This window comes from Mus caroli, unplaced genomic scaffold, assembly GCF_978045245.1.
Source record: "Mus caroli unplaced genomic scaffold, Mus_caroli_1 scaffold_8, whole genome shotgun sequence".
Lineage (NCBI taxonomy): Eukaryota > Metazoa > Chordata > Mammalia > Rodentia > Muridae > Mus > Mus caroli.
Window position 1 is genome coordinate 350,127 of NW_028227263.1, and position 15,226 is coordinate 365,352.

The 15,226-nt window shown below is 50.9% G+C and overlaps 1 pseudogene; it reads left to right on the forward strand.

Moving 5' to 3' along the window:
* The first annotated feature begins 10,172 nt into the window (after positions 1-10,172).
* On the forward strand, positions 10,173-10,714 carry LOC110298783 (peptidyl-prolyl cis-trans isomerase A pseudogene; annotated as a pseudogene).
* Positions 10,715-15,226: the final 4,512 nt, after the last annotated feature.

Genomic DNA, 15,226 nt, shown 5'->3' on the forward strand with positions numbered 1-15,226 from the left:
GGAGCCCCTAGGAGCCAGCTGCAACCAGGAGGACCATGGGCAGACACAGGATAGATAAGGAGCCCATGGAGGGCCTCAGAGGCATGGAGAAAGCTGCTCTTGGGCCTGAGGATATCAGACAGGCTGAAACCCTCTCCACACACACACACCCTCTTTATACCTTCCTCCTTACCCATGAAGCAGGAAGTGAATCCACAAGCCCATGCAAGAGCACCAGGCTCAATCTCAAGTCTAGAACCTGAGAAGAGGCTACATAGTATATTGTACATCAGAATCCTCAAGGCCCTGGCACCCATCAAGTGTGTCACAGGGCCATGGCTAATTTCTCAAGTGGGACATTTCCAGAAGCCCCCAGGGACTTGCCATGGTCCAGGAGAAGACAGGTCGCTTGGGCATCTTGCCGGAGGTCTTGCACCCTGTGAGAAGCTCAGGATCCCATCCCTATCCTGCTGTGACAGCCTGGTAGCCAGCGCTGCCTCTATATCCCTTATCCTTAAAAATCTCTATGAGGATCAAGACAGAGAGCCTATGGCTTAGAAACTGCTGCACTGCAGAGGGGGAAACTGAGGCATGGTGCAGAAGTCAGTTCCTACTTCATGGGTCTAATGACTAAGGCTCCTACGCCACTTGTCTGTCACCCACATCAGAAGCATTCTGATACCACAGATACCTCCCTCCTGGATGGTCTGCCAAGGACTGAGCGGGTTCTCAGGGCAGGGCTTGGCACATCTCAAGCCTTAGAAATCATTACTCAGCAGCAGCCATGGGTTGTAGGGATGGGGTTGGCCAAGATTCCTAGTGGCTCTCTGGGGTATGGCAGTCTGGGCTGAGAAGCTGGCCAGGGCCACCTCGAGCCACCACACACCCCTCACCCCCAGAGGCTCCTTGAGGTGGGGATCACACCCTCAGCCTCTCCCAGGACAACAAGAGGGCACAGAGAAAGAGCTTTCCTCTGGGGAAGGTCCTGGGGAGCTTCTGGGCCATGTGGGTAGAGGCTGCTAAAGAGGCAGCAGGTGGCCCACACAGTGGCTCCTTGTGCCTCCTGTGGAGGTTGTCACCATGCTCAGACATCACAGGTCTCAAGCTGGGGATGCACAGCAAAAGGAGCACCATAGAGGGCCACCACACACATAAGGGCTGTGGTCCTCGGTCCTCAGGCCCACAGGAGCAGTAACCTCTCTGAGAATGCAGGGCCCACCCAATCACCAGTGAGATGCAGGGACCCTAGCACAGACATGGGCATGAGAAGCCAGCACTCCCAGATGCTGCCATGGGGGCAGCAGGAGCGCGGAGCGGGGGGTGGGGGGCTCTGCACACTGGCTCGGCACAGCCCCACCTTCCATGGGCTTCAGGTTCTCACACTTGGCGGTGGCATTAGAGCCCTGAGGCCACAGCTAGGTGGGCACCTGAACGTGGCCAACTGTAGGAGACAATATGACTTGAAGCAAGAGGATCCTAGGCACCCATGGCCATGGTCCTAGAAGCAAACTTAGAACTTTGGCCTCTCTGTAGTCACTAAGTGTCACCTAGGATTGGAAGAGACTCAACTAGGGACTCTGTGCCCAAGGTCCCCTATCATAGACCATGCTCAGGATCTCAAAGGGGCTTCAATCACCTTTCAGAAATCATTTTTCAAGAACACAGATGAAAGGTTTGAAGACTCCCTGGTTCTTCCAAGCTCTCTGAAGGCAGACCCCTTGACCAGCCAGGGCCTCTGGACCTTAATTCTAGGGAGTGAGACAATGACATGGTACCTTCCATGCCCCAGTGGCCACAGGAACAGGCTTATGAATCTTGAAAGGAAAAAAAAAAAAAACAGCTTGGGGGAGCTTTCCCACAGGCCACGGGTATTTTTAGCTATGGAGCCCAGAGGCTTGTTAAGAATAGCTTTGGCCAGTGGGAACGTGCTCCTCCACAGGCTGTCAGAGTTCCCAGCACCCAACAGTGAGCACCCACTCAAGGACCAGAAGAGTCCTCATGTCAGGGCTACCCTGAGGCCTGGACAGGGCCAGCCTGACTTGCAAAATCCAAAAGTCACTATTGGGCTGACTCCAGGGACATAGTCAGGGGCCCATGAATCCTTTGGGGAAAGACAATGCTGCCCTTACAGGCAGGAGGGACTAGCTACAGTGCGGCCTATAATGATCCCCCTGGAATCAGGGTGCTATACTTAGGTATCCCAGTGAGGGCTTTGGGCTGCAGATCTCCCATCCCAAAAGAGGTTGTCCCAGATTGGGTCAGAAAAGCACCTGGAGTTTGGTCTACAGATTGGCCATCCCCTTAGAGGGCTAAGGATTCAGTCCAAGGTCCAGGGAGAGAGGGAAGGAGCCAGGCTGGCATGAGATAGAAATTGTTGGGCTACCCAGATTATAGCATCTAAGTGCATGTAATAAATCATCTTTGTAATCTATATTATTTATTGTTGGTGGAGGACAGAGGTGAGTCCCGAATTGCATGCTGTACATGTGGTGGTCAGAGGACTTTAGGGGTTGGTTCTCTCCTTCCCCTTTACATACATCGCAGGGATTAAACTTGGGTCAGGTGGCTTTTGTAGCAAGGTCTTTTCTTTACCCACTAAGCCATCTTGCCAGCCCTTGTCCTTTTTTGAAAGTTTCTCTCACTCAGCCCAGAGCTCACTGATTCAACTGGCCAGCCAGGGAGCTTCAGAGAAATTCCTGTACCTGGCTGCTCATCCCTACAGAACTGGGATATAGGCTGCCATACTCAGTGTCTTTTAAATGTGAGTCCTGGGGACCAGACTCAGATCCTTAAGTGGCAGACAGTTCACTGACTAAATCCTCCAGCCTCCTACTTTGTTTTGTTTTGTTTTTAAATGTGTATTATGGGTGTGGGTGTATGCACATGAGTGTGGATACCCTCAGATGCCAGAAGAGGGAATCAGGTATCTTGGAGCTAGAGTTACAGGTGTTTGTGAGCCATCATGTGGGTGCTGAAAACTGAACCTGCGTCCTCTCTGCAAGAGCAGCAAATGCTCTTAACCACTGAGTCATCTCTCCAGCCCTTTATCTTGGTTTCTGAGATGGTCTCTCACTGAGCTCGGAGTGCACCCATTCAGCTTGGCTGGCCAGTGAGCCCCATAGATCCTGTCTCTGTTCCCAGTCCTGGAGTTACACTCGGGTGCTACCACACCCAGATTTTTACATAGGTGCTGTGGATTGAACTCACATTCTGATAGCAAGTGTTTACCAGCTGAGCTACGGTGCAGCCCTGGGATTCACTCTCCGTTCTCTCTGTACATAGTCACCTGCAAGCTACTTCTCCCTGCCCTATACTCTATAAGAATGTCCTGTGGAGCAGTCACCTGGGACATGAAGACAGTGGAACCCCCAACCTTGACCTCTGGGAGCACCAGCAGTCACAGGGAAAAAACACCCCAGAGGAGGGGATGCAGGGGAAAAGGCCCAAGAGCAGGACCAGGGAGAAGGCCCAAGAGGTAAGGGAGAGGTGACCTGATGAAGAGGCTGGGAAGATGGCTCCCTCAACCATGAAAAAGACGAAGATGAAAAAGACAGATGTAAGGCGCCAGATCCTGCCCTGATGCCTATAGGGGGAAACAGGCCAACTACAGTTTGACCTCAGTTCAGTGCAGAGACCTGGGTAGACATCTAACCTCCACATCTGTGAGCGAGACAGGGTGGGTGTCTCTCTCTGTAGCCTAAGCTGGCCTTGAACTCCCGAGGCTCTGGCCTCAGCTTCCTGAATGCTGGCATGATGAGGCGTGCCTCCACAGCTTGGTCTACACATGTTCTTTCTAATATTTCCCCAAATCTGTGACCTTGGTTCCAAATCCTCCATCATACTGAATTCCTGTGTGCACTGTCCATCTGCCCTTCCCTTCCCATCCCTCCAAGGCATGCACCGCCCTCTTCTTACCTGTAAGGGCTCATAGTGCCCAGAACATCAGAGGGTCTATGTGCTATGTGCCACATAGACATGGGTCTATGTGCTTTCCCCTTTTCACAGTCTATGTCTTAGGTCCTTCTTTGTCTTCTTAGCTGGACAGAAGGGTTCCCTTTTCACACCAAATCAGACTCTACTGTCAGATGGGCTGGAGTCAACACACACACACACTCCACTGGAGGACACCTGGCTTGTTGCCAGGTCCTGGTGGTAATGGCTAATACTGTCCCAGACTTACTTAGGACAGTCAAGAAACACTGGTTTCTTTGGGGTTCTGGAGGCAGCCTGAGGTCCAGGCGTGGGTATGGCACCCTAGAAATGAGCCATGTGGCCATGAAGCAGAGGGGACCCAGGATGCCTTAGGAACCCTTTCAAGCCTCACTGCCAAGTTCAAACAGATAACTTATGACAAAAAGGCCTTCTTTAGGGAGAATACTGAGGACCCACCCCCTTCCCTGACCCTGGTTCTGGCTTATGCTGTATCTTTCAAGGAGAACCCCTCTGGTCCCTGTATGTGGCTCTCACAGAATGCATCCTGAGAGAATGCAGCAGCCAAGGAAGAGTTAACAAGGAGGGAATAACACCTGCCATCCTGTCTCTGCACCTCTGCACCCCAGAGCACCCAAAAGAGCAGCTGTCCTCAGCCACCTCCTCATCCACTGGTTTGGCCATCTCACCTCATTGCTGCCTGAGACAAACAGGGACTTGCCCAGGTCAGCTTAGAGCCAGAGCCACCTGGCATAATGTGGGTGGCCTCATGGCCACTGGGGACAGGTTCGGGGGAGGGAGGATGCTTATCAGAGCTCATCTGGTCAGACAAGCAAACAGGAAGCACTGGAAAGATCCTTCCCTTCCTCCATTGTTATCCTCAGATTGTCCCCATGCAGACTCCATCCGGCAGCCTCATCAAGTAGCCTGTGAGGTGTGGCAGCTTCCCCTCCTTCCCCCTTCCCCCTGTCCCTTGGAGGCTGGCTGTTTTGCTCAAGAGGGGCCCAACCCCAAGACCAGTTAGATACACAGGAAGATGGAAACCAGCTATTCAGCTTTCCTAAGCTCTGGAGAACAGCCCCACTTGGACAGGGGCCCTCAGCCTGCAGGGACATAGGACAACCCTGACAGAGTGTCCCAGGGACCAGTAGCAAGTGAAGTGTATTCAGACATAAACCTTCACAGGAGGTGACTGAGGGGCAACTACCCTATGTTTTGCGCTGCAAAGAGAGCCAGGTGATAGAAGGCACCATTGTCTGCTGAGATTACGTCACCTGGGGAGCGCCTGGGATCCCCTCCTCCAGCACAGAACACAGAATGCTGCCACCTCTGCTAGCATGAAGTGAAACTGGCTGGGACCTTTGCCACTCACCAGAGTGTCTCTGCCTATCTTACAATGTTAGGTGCTTACAATGCTAGCGAGCCATGCACTGTGCCACCACCAGGCATCCCTGGGTCTCCAGAGAACCCAAACATATCTGCAGCAGGAGAGAAGATGGCTTCTGCTGACCTCGGGGCCCATCAGTTAACAGAGGAAACCAAGGCAGGAAGGATGTGAGCTCAAGCCCCAGGCTTGGCATCTTTGTCCTCCCTGCCAGCACCAGCCAGTGTGTAAGTGCCTCTGTGGAGGAGGGGGTATTGGGGGACGGAGGTAGAGGAAAATCCAGACACTACTAGGATCTGGCTTCAAGTCTCAGAGCCGGCTCAAATTGCCTAGGGCCTAGAGGAGACATCTCTCACGGAGGCTTCCGGCATAGCAGGCTCCAGGACTTTCTGTTCCTTTCCACCTCTTTGAGATGGGGTCATTCCCATGAAGAATCCCTCTCCTTCTTATCTTTAGGTCTAAGCAGCCCCTCCACTCCCAAGACTTTGAATCTTAGTCCTGATAATCCCTGACTCTTGTTAGTAATGGCTGGTGGCAGGCATCTACTTCTAAACATAGAGGTTCAGTGAGAGTCACTGAACTTAAACATGCCCACCTGCAGGTGCTATGGCCAGAAGCTTTGAGACATGTTGAACAAGCCAAATTGTGGCTGTTCATAGTTGCAGGCACGTCTGGAGGGAAGGCGGGTCAGCAAGGGGACATTCGAGAATGATGGTAAGGTAGAGATGGTCTCAAGTCCCCCCACCTGGGTTCTAGTCCTGATTTCCTCCCAGATGGACTGTGAGGATGGGAGGCACTTTATTTGTCAATTCAGAATTAGGACAACACAACTTCAAACTGAAGGCTGTGCAGGGTTTGGGTGAGAGTGTGAACTCTCAGCCACGTGGTGTGACGCCAGCTGAGAGCCCATACAGTGCTGCCAAGTGTCAGCTCAAAGCCCTCCCTGCCTCTGGGATGCCAACGGGGATCATCTCTTCCAGGAGGAGGAGGAGGACCACAGCTACCTCAGGCTTCTATGGCTGGCTAAGGAAACCAATGGAACCAATTCCCATTTGCAGCCAAAGAGTGGCTTGCCATCGGCCTGTAGTCATGGTAACACTGGAGGTTGCCTCAAGCTAGCTCCCCATCAGACAGGTACCTTAGAGTCCTAAAAGTCAAAATTACAGGACACCAGCTAGCATCATCTGAATGCTGACAGGCTAAATGTGGGCATGGAAATATGAAGTAGAATAGGACCAATAAAGGGAAAGTAGTCAACCCTGATTGAAGAGGGGAAGGACCCTCAGCCCACCAACAGTGGCTCAGTATCAGGTCTGAGGGCCTTTCGCTGCAGATACTTGTGAAAATATTTCCTACAGTTCCTGGGTCCCTTCAGGCCACTTGCCACTTCAGAGAGTGTCATAGTAAGAGTTCTACATACCCCTAACGCTAGGAGGGGGCACTCGGTTCTGGCTCTATCTGTGCCAGATGGCTTGGGCCCATCTGAGTGGCAGCCACCTGGGCTTGCATTCTCTCTGATGGAGTCCTATGTGTGACAAACTTCCTGAGCTCCACAGGACATTACACTCTGAAGTCAGAGTCCCTTGGTCTTGGGAAGATGGCAGAGAACAGCAGGTGACTTGCATTTGTCTGGTGTTTCTGTCTGTCCCTCATGTGTGGCCTCGGCTGGACACCAGGATCTGCCATCATCAATCCCCTCTGTGTCAGGATCCAGCACAAAGCCCTGGACCAGGGGTTTATAGAGAGAGGCCTGTGAGACTCAGCCTGAGGTCTCCCCTGTATGGCTCCCCGCACAGTGCTCAGGAGTTCTTACTGAGCCTGGGGCAATTCAGCATCCCAGAACCAGCACAGGAAGAGCCACCCAGCCGAGCAGGAGTCACCGTGGTCCTTGCTCATTGGCACTAATCCAACCAACAGGATATAATATGTGGGCCTTGCATTGTACCTTGTGGCAGGGCATTGTGCAATCTCTCTGGGCTTGCAGGGCACAGCACTTCATACTGGGTGACTATCATTCCCTGGGGTACATGACAGGACAATTGATAACTCTGGATGGCAAAGGCTGAAACATGCCCACACACTGTCTAGAGCCCAGGACAGTCCTATAGCTCTAAATGCTCAGGCTTTGACTTTACCATAGCAGCATGTACATGCCAAGGCTGGGAAGCAGAAGGACCTTCCTGTGCAGCTCGGTGGCCCTGGCCAAGCTGAGGCCAAGATCTTTGAAAAAAAAAACAAAAAACAAAAACAAAAACAAAAAATCGTGCTGTACAGGAGCCCTCCTGACTCTGCTTCCATAGTGAGGCTTAGGGAGATGATCTACTTGGCCTGGTAGGGTAGCATCTCTGTCCAACCAATCATGATGTCAGGCAGCCATCAGGGAGCTGGTGGCCTGAGTTTTCTTCACATCCCCTTGACTCTTGCCACCACCATCATCAAGCCCAGTCCAGATTCCTATGAATGTGACAGCCCAGTGACCAGTGGTGGCACTCTCTGCCTTCCAAGACCCCACTCTAGGCAGTTGCCCAACAGTCTCAGGATGCACACTCACACATGAGACCATTTTTTTAATTCTTTGAGAGTGAGAGCAGCCAGGCATCAACAGAGCCCCGTTCACAGGGGCCAGGCTGGCAACGAAAGAGGGAAGCTATTGTGCAGGCCCCACTACACACTGTAGAACAGTGCCAGCCAACCAGACTGTGGGGCAGAGCTTCAGAGGAGGGCCATCCCACAGATGACGAGGATCCCAACTCCAGAGGCTAAATCCTGCCTCTAGATAGCAACTGTCCCAGAAGGGAGACCAAGGGGCAGCCATCTTTTCCCACAGAACAATGAGGTTGAGACAGCTTCATAACAGGCAGGCTGCTTTGACTGGGCAGAGGCAATTGAGGCCCCAGGCCAAATGAAACTCCCCACACAGGCCTGGAGTCTCAGTCCCAAGATGCCATCTAGGTGGTACTAATGCAGACATAACTAGAGGAGGCCCAGGCCCACTCTGTTCCATCTGGGCAGCAGCCTATGGTTCCCCTCACCTCTGAGTCACACCTTCATCAAAACCTAGAAATCCCACACACCCTAGCCAGAAGAGCAGCATGCACACTGTGAGCCCTTGAGTAGTGAGCAGAAGGGTGACCAGAAGGATAGAGATAAGCAAGAGGAAATGGATGGAGAAGGAGGGCATTGAGCTGGGGAGGGGCTTAGTTGGTAATTGACTCCTACACAAGCGTGAGGTCCCGAGTTTGGATGCCCAACACCCACATGAAAGGCAGGCAGAGCAATGTGCACCTGTTATCCTATTGCTGGGGAGTCGGAGGTAGGTGGGTTCCTGGGGCTCACTGTGCAGAGAATCAAACTGAATAGGTGAGACCTAGGATCCGAGAGAGACCTGGTCTCAGAAAATGAGGAAGACACCCAAGACTGACCTCTGACTATGCATGCACAGGTATAAACATACACACAAAGATACACACATACACACACACAGGCAAGGAAGAGTGTATAGTTATAAGCATTAGGTGCATGCATTAGATTTCAGGGGTGTGGAAGACCCCAGGCCCTACTTGAGTCATGTCCTCAACCTAATAAATAAGGGGATTCCTGGTCACCCAGCAAAGCCAGGGCTCCAGGATCTTCCTCTATGTGCAAGAGAGGTGCAGATTGGTACACATATCCATTGACCCAAAGAACACTCAACCCTGACTGCTGGACATGGTATTGAGCCAAGATAGGCCTGATTCCCGTGTATTCCAAAATCCCCTACGAATTTGGAAAGCACCGGAACCCCGGGACTTTTTCAGAGTATAGTTCATTCTGCCAATGAGAAAGACTACCATTTCATCTGAGTGGTCCAAGAACTGCCAAAGTGTGATGACCCACCCAGCAGAGAGGCTCTCCCACTGTCCATGTAGCCACTGCCTCCTAGGCCTGGCCCAGCATCCCCAAGTGCAGCAGCACACACAAACAGGGTTCCACTTTATAACCTGAAATATCACTTGCCATCCAAGTAGCCCTTACAGGTGCCTCCCCCTCCCCATGTTGGCAGCTGCAGCTGCTGGAGAGGGGATACCCACTTGTACCTACTGGGGGAAGGAGCCAGGGTCACATACATGGCCATGAAAACCTCTGCACTTGTCACTAATTAGAAAACTTAGCTGACAGAATTAGTTACTTTTCTATTGCTATACAAAAAAACACTACTAAAACAACTCATGGAAAGAAGAGTTTACTTGGGCTTATGGTTTCAGGGTTTGGGGTCCATAATAATGACACAGCATGGCAGCAGGTGGCAGGCATGACAGATGGAACAGCTGAGCTCACTTGTCAAACTGTGAGAAGAAAGTAGAAAGAGAAAGCAGAGAGAGAGAGAATGAACTGGAAATAGTGACTGACTGAAACCTCAAAGTCTGCCTCTAGTGACACACTTCCCCCAGTGACACACTTCCCCCAGTGACACACTGCCCCTAGTGACACACTACCCCCCAGTGACACACTTCCTCCTGTAAGTCCACACCTCTCAAGCCTCTCCAAAAAGCTGCCAACCAGGGACCACATATTCAAATGTCAGAGCCTTTGGTGGGCATTGATCATTCTAAACACCACACGACATCATTCATAGATAAACTCTCTGGGGCCGTCTAAAAGACTGGAGTTTAGAGATCAAATCCAGAAGACTTAAGCAATATCTACATCTGAGTAGCTTCTGCTATCTGCCCTCGCCTCCTAATAAAGCAGTCATATTAGAACTCAGCACAGGTGAAGATAAACCCTCAGACACAGTAAGAGATGTACACACTTATCCATGCTCACTGTATCCTAGACTATCTCAGTCCTATCAAGCTGTCCATCAAGATTACTATCATCCGGCTTTGCAGACGCCACTGTCGATTTTCGCCACTTCCTGCAGCCATGGTCAACCCCACCGTGTTCTTCGACATCACGGCCGATGACGAGCCCTTGGGCCGCGTCTCCTTTGAGCTGTTTGCAGACAAAGTTCCAAAGACAGCAGAAAACTTTCGAGCTCTGAGCACTGGAGAGAAAGGATTTGGCTATAAGGGTTCCTCCTTTCACAGAATTATTCCAGGATTCATGTGCCGGGGGGGGGGGGTGACTTTACACGCCATAATGGCACTGGCGGCAGGTCCATCTACGGAGAGAAATTTGAGGATGAGAACTTCATCCTGAAGCATACAGGTCCTGGCATCTTGTCCATGGCAAATGCTGGACCAAACACAAACGGTTCCCAGTTTTTTATCTGCACTGCCAAGACTGAATGGCTGGATGGCAAGCATGTGGTCTTTGGGAAGGTGAAAGAAGGCATGAACATTGTGGAAGCCATGGAGCGTTTTTGGGTCCAAGAATGGCAAGACCAGCAAGAAGATCACCATTTCCGACTGTGGACAACTCTAATTTCTTTTGACTCGTGGGTGTTTTACCCATCAAACCATTCCTTCTGTAGCTCAGGAGAGCGCCCCTACCCCATCTGCTCTCAATGTCCTGTAATCTCTGCTCTCACTGAAGTTCTTTGGGTTCCATATTTTCCTCATTCCCCTTCAAGTCTAGCTGGATTGCAAAGTTAAGTTTATGATTATGAATAAAAACTAAATAAGAAAAAAAAAAGATTACTATCATCCTGTGTGATCATAACCCTGCATTTTCAACTCTGCCGTGGTCTTCCTCCCCTGTGCCTGCATTCTGTTTGTTCATCTAACCTTCTTGCACACTCTATAGGAGGCACTAAAACAAGTGACCATGTCTTCTTCTCCTTTGCTTCTGGATTCTGGGGAAATCCTTCAACTGTAAACTGTGGCTTGGAGCCCCGTGTTTCATCTCTGTCTGTTAGAATTAACCCAGACAATGCCTCTGGGATGTCATGAAAATAGATCTGTGTGCACATATGAATACATGTGCATGTGTGTGTGGGCTTACAGGCATGTGTATGCATGTGTGTTTGTATGCACACCGTGGTTAGTTTTAAAAGCCTATTTGCCACAACCTAAAATAATCTGGGAAGAAAATCTCAATGAGGGATTATCTAGATCAAGTTGGCCTATAGGCATTTCTATGAGGAACTGTCTTGACTGTTGGTTGATATGAGAAAACCTAGCCCACTTGCGGTGGCGCCATTCCTTAGACAGAGTTCCAAACTGTACAGAGCAGGAGGAAGGTAGAGGGAAGCAGATAACATGGAGGTGTTCCTTCGGCTCTTGGCTATAGGTATCATGTGACCAGATGTCTCAAGCTCCTGCCTCAGTGATTTCACTTCCATAATGGGACTGTAACCTAGAATTGTGTGAGCAACAACCTCTTCATGCCTTGAGTTGCTTTTTCCAGGGTATTTTGTCACGGCAACAGAAATGAAACTAGGAGATGGTATATGGTTTGCTTGTTTCAAATCCTCTTTCTTTTACTGACTTCATTTCCATAGGAGTTCATTTCTTCTGTACCTGCCATCTTCACTGTCTGGGATCCTTGGTGCCCAGTCAGCATGGGGCTGAGATAGACTGTCCCTCATGCTTCAGGTCACCAAGTCACCTGTGGTGGTGCTGGGCAGGGAGCTGGGCCAGTCGTTCTTCCTGCTGTGCCTCTCCTCCCAGGCCCCACTCTCTGACTTGATGGACAAAATGTTCTATTGGTTGATCCTGGGGACATCCTTCAGCTGTGTCCCTCCAGTGGGAAGATCTGAGAGGCACAGTGGTCTCTCTATTCACAAGGTCTTCCAAGCTATAGTCACCCCTCTTTAAACAGGGTTCCAAAAGTCATAGTAGAGTCTACTCTGCTCTACTCTATTATAGGGGATCAACAGCCCCAGATAGAGGCCTGTTGATCTCCCATGAGAAGATGCCTATGATCTATAAGGACTTCATGGTTGGCATAACTCACAGTCCTGATTCTAGAACATTCTAGTCTACCCTCCATGCCTCACTGCCTCCTTGGAATCAAAGGTCTACTTATACCCAGACCAGCTGGAGTCCTGGCAACTGGTCTGACTCACCTGGCTTCATTGTGCCTCAGCTTCCTGAGCCTCAAAGGAGTCCTGGTCCACCCTAGGAGCCTGCTATGAGAACAGAGGACCTGTCATTCAGCCCTTGTTCCAGAGATGAGCTATGATTTGGTGGAAGCCAGTTATGATAAAATCTCTCATGCTGGTCAACCAGCAATGAGGTTCAAGTTTTCAGTTAAGAGCTTCTTTCTCTGGCTGGTGAGCTGTGTGGAGTGTGATGCAATGCCTGGAACTCCTGCAGTCACTTTGTTTCCACGAGGCCATTCATCCCAGTGACAGTGCCAACACAAAGGGGCCAGAAGTATAAGAAAGCTAGTAGATTTCAAGCCAGTTTGTAGACCATCTACCTCAGGCTGTCCAGCTGAGAGCCACTCAGATTTAGTGTTTCTGTCTCTGGTAACTGATGAGCAGTCACTCCCACACCACAAGATCTGCTTTCTAGTCCTCTTCTTGGCCCCAGAGTTGGCTTGGTGCCATACAGTGAGACCTTCACCCACTGCCTCCAACTCTGACCTTCTCAGCATCCCCATGACTGGCTCCCAGGTGACTTTCTGAGACTGCTGCTGAGCTTAGTGAGGGCCAGGCAGGACTTGTTTGAACTTACCCTGTGTGATAGTTAATGTGGACTGTGAACCTGACAGAGTCTAGAATCGACTGGGCATGTCTGTGAGGATGAATCTAGGTTAACTGAAGTAGAAACACCTCACCCCATGTGGACAGCACCATGCCATGAGGCAGGGTCCCAACTGGAATAAAAAAGAGAGAGCAAGCCAAGCACTAGCGCTCATCTCTCTCAGCTTCTTGACTGTGGATGGGATGGGACCAACCGCCTCAGCCGCCTGCCTTTCTGCCTTCCCACTGTGACTGGATCACCCTCAGACTGAACCAAGATAAATCCTTCCTTTCTCGAGTTGCCTTTGCCCAGTATTTTGTTAAAGCAGCAAAAAAAGCAATTAACATACACAGCTTGCCAGCACCAAGGCCGGGACTCGAACCTAGAACATCATGACTGTAGATCCAGGAAACATTCTTGAGCAGCCCACTCAGCAGCCACCAGTCAGCCAGGCGAACCCAACAAGCTGCTAAATTGATACTTTGCAAACTGCACATGTTTCCAATTTCAGAGTGGGGCTGGAACTTTGAAGCCCAAGCAGTCTTCTCCTGATGTGGTGAGGATGAGGTGGCTGTGCTGGGAAGGGATAGGATCTTTGAAAATGCTCTGCACAGACCCAGAGGCACCCGCAGGCTGGAAGCAGATCAGAAAGCAGCCTCTCCTGAGGCCACAGCAACCCGGAGCCCACTTGAAAGGACCTCATATCAGATTCACTTGTTTTTCTGTTTTCCTCTGGGTGCCTCCCTAATGGGATGATGTTGGGGATGAAAATAAATAAACAAGAGACAGGTAAGCAAAGACAGCTGGCTGTCATGGCACACAGTCTGGCATTTCAGATGTGGAGAAGTGGAGGCAGGAGGATCAGAAACTAAGGCCAGCCTGGGCTACCTGAGATCCGGACTCCAAAACAAACAAGCAAATAAACCAACAAGCAAAAGGAGGTCTTCCTCTTACTGGCAGGGCTGGAGACTGAGAGCTGCTCCCTGCAGGCCAGAGGCTGATGAGAAGCCTCCATCTGCCTCCATTGCTTCCCAGATACCTAGCAGTTACCATCGTGGACTCTGCTCACACATCCCCTGCCCTCTTTCTCTCCCATAGGTGGATATCACTCCTGGCATCATTATGGCAACAGAGATAAAAAACAAAAACACAGCAAAGTCACATCTGGCCAGAGACAGAACCCAGCCCATAAGTCAAGTCTGGTTGAGCACAAAGGTGGACAGGGCAAGGGTCCCTGACCCCAAGGAGCTTACAATCCCATGAGGCCAGTGGTCTGAAATGGCACCAGAAATTCCAGATGGCAAATTTTCATTCTGAGGAGGTGTGAACATGGTCCTAAGGGTCATGGGAGAAGGAATGTCTCTGGAACCATCGACCAGCCAGACAAAATGCAGGCAAGGACCGGCTTTTACCTAAGTAATGGGAAGGTCACAGGGAGGGCTGGGATGGGGACAGAAGCTGTTCATCTTGGGCTGGAGAATGCAGGCAGGACAGTGAGACAACGAGAGAGCTGGGGCTGGGCAAACAGGAAAACCAAAAGAAGTTTCAGAAGTGAAGTGTGTTTGAGCAGCTGGGCACAAAGGGATGCTGCAAGGCATCATGGGAGAACTAGGATCCTGCCTGGAGGGCCCCTGAGTCAAGAGAAGGATCACCATTTGGGGCTTAGGGATGGACTTGGGGAGCTGAGGGCAGAACAAAGTCCTGGTGGTCAATGGTCAGTCCCATTCTTCTCCAGGCAAGTCCAAACTCAAATTCCAGCAGAGGTGTCCCTCAAGGGCACTGATGGGACTCAAGGTCACGGGAAGGGGTCACATGGAGGGCTGGGGTGTTAGGATAAGGGAGTGAAGAAGTCGGAGATGTGAGAGCAGGACAAGAGTCACAGTGAGGCAGGGACAGACATTCCTCCTCAAAACTTGAGAGGTGTCCTAAGAGCAGGAGAGAACCCCAGGACAGAATCCAAGGGGTTATAGAAAGTTCAAAGCCAGGGACTCTGGTAGGAAAGAAGTAGAATGTTTTGGAAGAAGGAAGTTCAAGGAGGGCCCTTTCTGCCTGCAGTCCTCAACCATGGGCTACTGGAACTGTCCCTGTCCACCTGTGTGGGTGACTGACCTAGCCCTCACTGTCAGGGATCAAGACTGCAGTGTGTCCACATACACGCCCAGGAGTTCCTCAGGTCACCCATCCCCATCGTCTATGATATGGGCTTCTTTCTCCTGTTGTGTGGAGGAATGCTAGGGACCAGTTCTCCTACATTACTTACCCGCACCCACCCAGTCCCGATCTTAGTCTGGGAAGAGCTCAAACCAAGCCTGTGGGTGAG